The 8,500-nt window shown below is 36.9% G+C and overlaps 1 pseudogene; it reads left to right on the top strand.

The window, feature by feature from the left end:
- Nucleotides 1-456: 456 nt before the first annotated feature.
- On the top strand, nucleotides 457-7,147 carry LOC113296318 (annotated as a pseudogene).
- The last annotated feature ends 1,353 nt before the right edge of the window (nucleotides 7,148-8,500 follow it).

Here is an 8,500-nt window from a genome sequence, read left to right as displayed (position 1 = left end):
CTGCATTTGCGGTTTCCTCGTTAACAAAATTCTGGTGTCTGTGTTATTTCTTTTCCGCATTATATTTCGTTATATAATTGAAATATCACAGGTTGTGCGTTAAGATCAATCAATTAGAATATCCAACCTTGGATTGTTAATTTCACTATACCATATCCTGTACTTTGCAACATATCAATTCCGGGGGTGTGCAACGGATATTGACGTTGCACCCTTGTGTAACGCCAATACCTGTTGCACCTAAAAATACGTTGCGCAAAATAACTAATATAAGTGAATTAAATAAAATTAACAGAGCAACTTTTCTCGAACGTGTATAAACGTTGTACTTGAATGGTATTACGTAATATCAGATATTTCAATGGGCCTTTAGTAGTCGTGTCTTTTTAATCTCGGATATTTTTTTTCTTATTATTATTCTTTTTTACAAAATCTTAAAATCATCCTCATCTTTTACTCTCTCTCTCTCTCCCTCAGTTTCAGAGAGTTTTTCTTGCGAAGAAAAAAACCGGATCAAACGCAATTTTTCTCTTACAATCAAGACCCAGAGATCTCTTTCGCCTTACTGACCAAATCAAAACCTTTCATTCAGTAATCGAAGCCCAGAAATCTCGATCTATTCTCTAAAAATCTTAAAAATTCCTAAACCTAGAAAATAATTTTATTCCTGAAATCCAAAATCAATTCATCTAATAGTTGATTGCTTTGTTGATTATCATCAGGTATAAACCATTATCTGCTACTACTGATGTTTAATTTTTATTTTGTTGGTTATATTTTGCTCTATTGTTTGACCTAACTCTGTGAAGTTGGAGTCTTACTGCATGTATAGTTTTTGGTGTTCTTTTTTTACATTATGAAAATTTAAAGCATGGGGTGTATTTAGATTTCAGTTTAGTGTGTTTTATTGAAGTTAATTTGGTGTTTTGAAGTAAGGGGTTTTACTTTCAAGTCTTGCTATATATATATATATATTTTTTTATTTTTTTTTGTGTATTATGTAAAGTTTTGAGGCATGGGTGTGTTTTGCTTTCAATTTAATGGTTTGTTGATGTTGGTTTTATGTAAAATCTCATATAAAAGTGAATGGATTGCATACAGAGTTGGGTTTTTGGCTTTGAGGTGTATTTGGGGTTTATGGCTTTGAGGTGGATTTGAAGTCATCTGTTGTTGTTTTAGGAGTTCATTCATCCGAAAGGAGAAGTTTTAGCAGTTGTTGTAGTTATCATTGTTATCTATGTTGTTGTCAGATGAAAATTTCTAAAGTATGGTTTGTGTTTCGATGCAAGGATCAAGTCAGAGGAAAAGGGAGAAGATCTAACAGACATCTTTTTTTGGTATATTGACCATGGAAGATTTCTTAATACAATGGTGAATCCTACATATTTCTTTTTCTGGTGTTTCTCGGCTGGAGGAAGATTAGATAGATTATGCATCTTTCTACTGTCTTTATTAGTTTTTGCGGTTTTGTATGTTTAATGGAGTTTATTTATAATTCGGGCAATGGTAGGAGAATTATGGTCTGTTTATCCAGAAGCACAGTTGGAGTCGACCACTAAATTCAGGAAGCTTTTATCTCTTGGTATGCTCTAAGAATATAATTCTATATAAGTATCTATTAAACTTTTTTTCTTTCTTTACTCGCTCAATTGTGATCACATATCTATATAGAGCGTGACCCACCGATTCATAAGGTAATTTAAGACGGTGTTGTCCCACGAATCGTAGAATTTCTAGCAAGGAACGATCTTCCTCAACTCCAGCTATGAACTACTTCATGCTTTTCCTCTTTAACTAGATTAATTTAAGCTGCAAATTTTTTATTTAACCTCAATTAAATCTTATGTATTTGCTGTGAGCAGTTTGAGGCAGCATGGGCTTTGACGAATATCGCAGCAAGCACATCAGAGCATACACGAGTTGTGATTCAACATAGTGTTGTTCCAAAGCTTGTGCAACTTCTTAGCTCTGGAAATGCTGATGTTCGTGAACAGGTCTACACCAATGTCATATCTTTGTACTATAAACTTACTTCTTAGTCAGTGGATGTAACTTTTGTTTTTGTTTTTTTTTCTAATCAACAGTCTGTGTGGGCTTTGGGGAATATTGATGGTGACTCGCCATCCTGTAGAGATTATGTTCTTTCTCAGGGTGCAATGGTGCCACTGCTATCTCAGTTTTGTAAGCACTCAAAAGAATCTATATTGAGGAATACTACGTGGACTTTATCCAACTTATGTCGTGGTAAGCCAGCAGTATCATTTGAGCAGGTGAGGGGGGGAGTTGTTGAGTTTTTTTCTTGTCTTAACTTAGTACCAGGTTTCTTTCCAATAATTATTACTTGTATCTTGCTTTGCCGGTTCTTCAACACCTTACACACTCAGTGATGAAGAAATTCTTACAGATGCTTGCTGGGCACTGTCGCATATCTCTAAGGACAGAATCAAGGCTCTGATTGAGGATGAAGTCTGTTCACAGTTTGTGAATTGTTGTAGTAATAATTTTAATGCGGTAAATAAGAGTTCGTTGCTCGGACTTGTAAATATTTAAAAACATAAAAATATATACAAACGTTTGTCACAGGATCAAGAGATACTAGGACTCAGGATTTCACCAATTCTTATACTCATGCGATTCATGTATTTATTCTAAACAGTTATAGCTTCTAAACATCGACTCTTTATTTGCCAAAATAGATTTTAAAAATATTAAGTGTAAATCTTAAGCATGGCCTATCAAAAGGATTAGTCCCAAGCATAAACCATCAAATGAAATCACAAATAATTAAGAAAAATCATAATTCAATTCATAATAATGCAAATAGTCATAAAAGAATTAAATAAAAAATTATTCATGCATAAAGAATGGTTTCCTCCATCATCCCAGTATTGGGGTTTATCTATTCATATCAATCACACACTCAGCATATTAATTCAAAGCTCAAAGTGTGATTAAAAGAGTCAAAAGTTATAAAATAGTAGTTCTGAGACTCACAAAACACGTCCAGAAAAGAACGATAGTACTCTGCTGCTGTTGTACAACGACAGATTGTTGCTGCTTGCACTGTTGAAGAACGACGGTTCTGGAAGGTCTGTTCTTCGTGTTCTTGAGCACCTCTAATGGCAGCAGCAGCAGGAAAGTTTTCCTGCGGCTTCTTGTTCTTCCTCCTGCAGCCTCTCTCTACGATTCTATTGACCCCAAAACTCTTGATCCCTTTTCTTTGACCTATCCCGAGTCTATTTATATGTAACCTCACGGTTAAATCTCAAGGAAATATCTCTTTCTTTCTCTGCAGGTCACGGTCTTTATCTGGTATTTCTTTTCCTGTCAAACTCTCTTCTACGCGGCTGTTGGTTGTAAAACTCCCTAAGATAGAGCAGCAATCCAATACAAGATATTCTGGCCACGTAACTTCTATAGCTAAAATCAAACATAACCCGTAATGACTCACGGCTCTGTTTTGCTCCACACGATCAATTATGGTCCTTCAAATCACCCATGTTAGCTTCCTATAAGTCCATAGAATAAGCCCAAACATTTCCAGCCCTTTAATCTCCTTAAAACTACCCAAACAATTATATCGAAAATCTTCCAGGCGTGAGAACTAGTTTCCCGCCAAATTTTAAGTTTCAAATGTTGAAGATGGGTTACCCCCTAACCAGTCCTGGTGTCCCTTTAGCAGCTGCCTGGAAATGGGTCACCCCTTAGTAATTAGGTTACCCCTTATCCAAAATCAAGGGTCCGTATAGCAAGTGTCCTCTGGGGCATTTTCCGCACTTTTTTCGGGGTTCCTCCGGGGTATTTCTGGGGTACTTCCGGTACACTTCTGGCGCGCTTCCGGCACTCTATCAACGGAGGTCCAAACGCCGCATTTTCAGCCAATTTTGCCGCAAATCCTTATTCTTCTAAAAACACCTACAAATAAATAAAATAACCAAATAAGTATAGAATCGAGCACTAACACTATATACAATTGAGATATATTAGACACATATATGCGTCTATCAAATACCCCCAAACTTATTATTTGCTAGTCCTCGAGCAAATCAAAACTACAAAATAAAATCCTAACTCACTGTCGTAGGCATCGTCGATTGCATTTAGCGTATGCAATAAGCCTTTAAACCCCTAGGTGGCCCTAGTGGCCGAGTTATAGTCTCGGGAGGGCTTACAAGAGATATACCCACAAAACCTGTACTCCAGACCTTAGCTATCTACGCAGAACCTTGGAAGGCACTAAAGAATCTCCTTGGTTGGCATACTTATTGACTACAGGAAGAAGTACCCTGATGCGAAATTCCAATTGATGTACGAGTTTGCACTCAAGCATACTAAAAATTCATATAAAGTGACAGAGCTCTACTCAGATAGTTGCACTATGGACATCATATTCGGAGTCAAAACTAATCACATGGATAGATCAAGAAGATGGATATAGAAAAACATATATGGTTTTGATGTTTACTAAGTGAACGACGTTTCCCATATCTGTCTGAAGGCCTCCGCCAAAATGAACCTATCCTAATGGATTGAGATACTAGTCTGACTAATATCAACACACTGGCATATACAAGGGTACCAGTGGTCGATAACCTAACTCTAGGTCAACACAACTGGCATATACAAGGGTACCAGTGGTCAACTTTATTGAATTTATTCCTTTTGGTCAAATGGTCTGGTCTCAATTTTTTTATTTTTTTTTTTTTTTTGGTAACTATCATTTTCTTTTCATCTCTTCTTTTTTTTTCAATTTTTTTTCTTTCTCTTTTTCAATTTTTTTTTTTTTTTTTTTGGTATCTCAATCACTCTAATTCACCCTACCATTGGTAACAACTTGAATCGTGGGCCCCACCAAATCACTTAGAGTAACATAGTTTAAAAACAAAATAAAATAAAATTAGAAGCGAAAAGGACTCAACGAGATATGGTGAAACTATCATGTTATTTCTAACACCTGAGCTCTGTGCTTTTATGAATAGACTCTTTAGATGTTTCCATCTAATCAGATTGGTTCCTCAAACTCCTACAATCAAAATGCTTCCATCCACTTAGATTAGTTAGTGCAATCCTCAATAGGCATAATTTCTAAGCTCTGGAGTTTATTTATTGCAACTAAAAAGTTTCTCCCATACCCCCAAACTTAAATCTAACATTGTCCTCAATGTTCTAAAGATAAAATTAAAAACATGAACAAGGAGAAACTATTACCATTCGAAGCAAAAGAGTTAAGGAAAGATATTACCTGGTTGCATGAGTTTGGGTTATCTCCCAAGAAGTGCTAAGTTTAAAGTCTTCAGCCAGACATAGAAAAGGTTTAGTCAACTCGAACCGTATAACAGTAGCCGGAATAACTGTGGGTCTTTAAATATTACCTGGTCTTTTGCTGTAAGTTATTATTGGAAACACATACTACTTTTGTTAAACATGAATCTGTGAGTTAGTCGTTGAAGTTGTTGTTGTATAAAACTAGTTCTGTTCTACTTCCTTTTCGGATTATGTTTTGGTCTTTTTATATAAATATAGCTTTGAGATATCTTGGCTGTTACTGACACAATTTACTTCTCTCAGTCATCCATCTATTACAGTTTATACGCCATCTCTTCGAACCATTAGACACATTGTTGCAGGGAATGATGAACAGACTCAAGTAATTATCGAAGAGTCTTACTGCTACAACTTGATCCGGGAGTCTTGAGTCTAGTTGATAAGTTTGATACTGTAAATTTATTTGTAATTTGATGGTAGAAGGCCGTTCAAAATGTGTTTGCCAGTTCGAAGCTTGTCAATGTGTCTCTGACTTGGTGTGCATTTTGTGGCATGTTCTCTTAGCATCTCTTTTTGACTTTATTTGTTTGTTTGTTTGTTTGTTTGAAGTGTTTGACCTGATCTCTGTTAATGTTTTCAGGTGTTGATTGACTACCAAGTGCTTTCTTGTTTCCATCAACTTCTGACTCAAAATTACAGTAAGAACATTAAGAGAGAAACATGTTGGGCCATCTCAAATATCACTGCCGGAAATGTTGATCAGATACTTAAATTGGCATATGTATATGGAAATGTTAATCAGATACTTAAATTGGCATATGTATATGGAACAGGATGCTATTGAAGCTAATATCATTGGACCTGTATTGCATCTTCTCCGGCATGCCGAGTTTGAGACCAAGAAGGAAGCTGCAATGGTCTTTTAGTTTGTGTTATCTTTTAGTTTATTTGACTTTGTGCTATGAACAACTCTTTTACTTGGTTTCTCAATTAAGAGTTCTCTTTGTTCTCTTGAATGCAGACAGCGTTTACCATCTTTGTTTGCAATAACCAGCTTCTTGAATGGATTGGGAATGAGTTGATCTGGGTGCTTGGTTTTGTCCCAGGACTTTCTACCATCCTACCTAACCTTATTAGCAAATTACATGCTGTTAAGGAGAAGTGCCTTGCACCCCGAGCTCATGTGTCATCAAGCGACGAGGTAAACTTCACTTATGCCATATCCGTATTAGATGTATCTGCATATAAATAATAACTGATGATTTGGTAAGAATTTACATATATATGTATATAATAAATCGTATGGTGGGTCACCTTTGTGGGGGATGCCTGTCTTGGTATTTCTATAAAAACATTTTTCAACTGTTCAAACAAGCTTTATTTGGTGTCAGACGATTACAACTTGCCATTCAGTAACAGGGATTGTTCAACCCTGGGGGTGATAACTTCCAATTCTTGTAGGTCGAGTTCGGCTAGAAATTTCCATCCTAGTTGGATTATTAAACCTTCCCTAATCTAAGGAAGCTAAAAGAGTGAGGTTAAACAAAATACAACGTCTCTGTTGATTCATCTTATGGTAATCCTACATAAAGTACATAAATTTCTTCTCTAATTGTTTTATCCTAAGTGCCAAACACTGCCTTGATTCATTAAGTTCTCTTTTGCTGGCTTTAAAAATGTGTATTACTTCATTCTCTCGTACACTCAGGTACAGAAGTGGTGGAATCTCTCAATTACATCAGTCTGGAATACAGTACTGTGGCTGATGCTCTTCAACTTCTTTATCAAGATTGTAAATTCAACTGCACAATGGTATGTTAAGAAGCAGCAGGATTGTGAACGGAGAGGAGCTGCTGACAGTTGCTGGAACAGCTGGTGGTGATATAAGTGTTGAATGAGGTTTCTGCGGTGTCTGTCGATTGCGATGGAAGATGGTTGCAACTGCCAATGGAGTAAAGAAGGATTGTGAATGGAAGAGAATAAGAAAGAAATGGAGTTGTGGTTTCAAACTATAGAGGCGCTGTTGTTGGATTGAAGGTTGTCGTTTCTTATTAGTTGAGCTGTTGTGACAGTGGAAGAAGGCCCTGAGATGGAAAATGGAGTCAGAGAACGAGATTCAGAAGGATTGAAATTGTGAAAGTGGCGTCGTTACCTGAGTCAACAAGAAGCAGTGGGATATGGAGTTGTACTGCCGGAGCTGGTGCTGTATTCGTGAATCAGAAGACTAAGGGGAATAGAAAGTGGCAGTCAGTGTAGTTAGCAGTGACGAGATTCTGGAGGGCAACAAATGGACAGTCTGAGTAATGGTGCTGTGTTCTAGTTGTTTGCAGCAAAGCGAAGAAGACTCTCAGGCAGACATGAATTAGAAGTTGGTTCATGGTGCAGCAGTGACGATGGAGAATGGCCTGTTGTCAGGCGGAGTTTAGAAGATGGACTACTGGCTTGAGTCTAGTTAGCTTTTGGTAACCACGAAGTGGCTGTAGATGGCAAGTGTTCTGCATTTATGGGCGACCAATTAGAATTTTTAACCAATGGAGCCCTTCTTCCTTGCTGTTATACATTCTTATGTACACTTCGCAGTTTGCATAGGCATGGGGTTATTCTTTGGCAGCTTGCATGCCCTGCCTGTGGGTTATTCAGTGAATTAGCTAAAAGACCATGCACCTGAATATACCATTCAGGTGCAGAATTCTGCCGGAATTTAATTCTTTTTACCTGTAAAAATGTTTGCAACGTATAAAATGTTGCGTAAATTAGTGCTACGTTGCCTAAATTAATGTATCCGTTGCACAAATTTTAAGAATGCGTTGCTCAAATTGCAAACTAAAACGTTGCTAAGCCGGTTGAGCAACGTTTATGGATATAGGTGTTGGTTAAATTCATTGCGACGCGTATATCCGTCCCAAATCGGTTGTTTTTGGTGTAGTGTTTACATTGATTGACACTTGAACATTGGTATTTGGTACCGTTCAAGTTACTCCTCTTATTCAATCGGGTTCACAGATTTCTATTTGCTGATTGTGGATTGAATTAAGAGTTAGAGATATTAAACTCTTTGATATACTTTACTCTAGATTGAGTCTGACTGTCTAGTTGATTCTCTAGAAAGTATATTGGAGTAAGTCCTCTCAGATTGCCAAACGAATTGTTGTTAGACCCCCGTATTTACAACTCCTATACTCCACAAATGGAAATGTGAAGTGAAAAAAGGATTATCGATTTTCGGAATGTACAC

The sequence above is a fragment of the Papaver somniferum genome, chromosome 7, assembly GCF_003573695.1.
Source record: "Papaver somniferum cultivar HN1 chromosome 7, ASM357369v1, whole genome shotgun sequence".
In the NCBI taxonomy this organism is placed as follows: domain Eukaryota; kingdom Viridiplantae; phylum Streptophyta; class Magnoliopsida; order Ranunculales; family Papaveraceae; genus Papaver; species Papaver somniferum.
The sequence above is the reverse complement of the archived record's forward strand: the minus strand, read 5'-3'. Positions and strand labels throughout refer to the sequence as shown.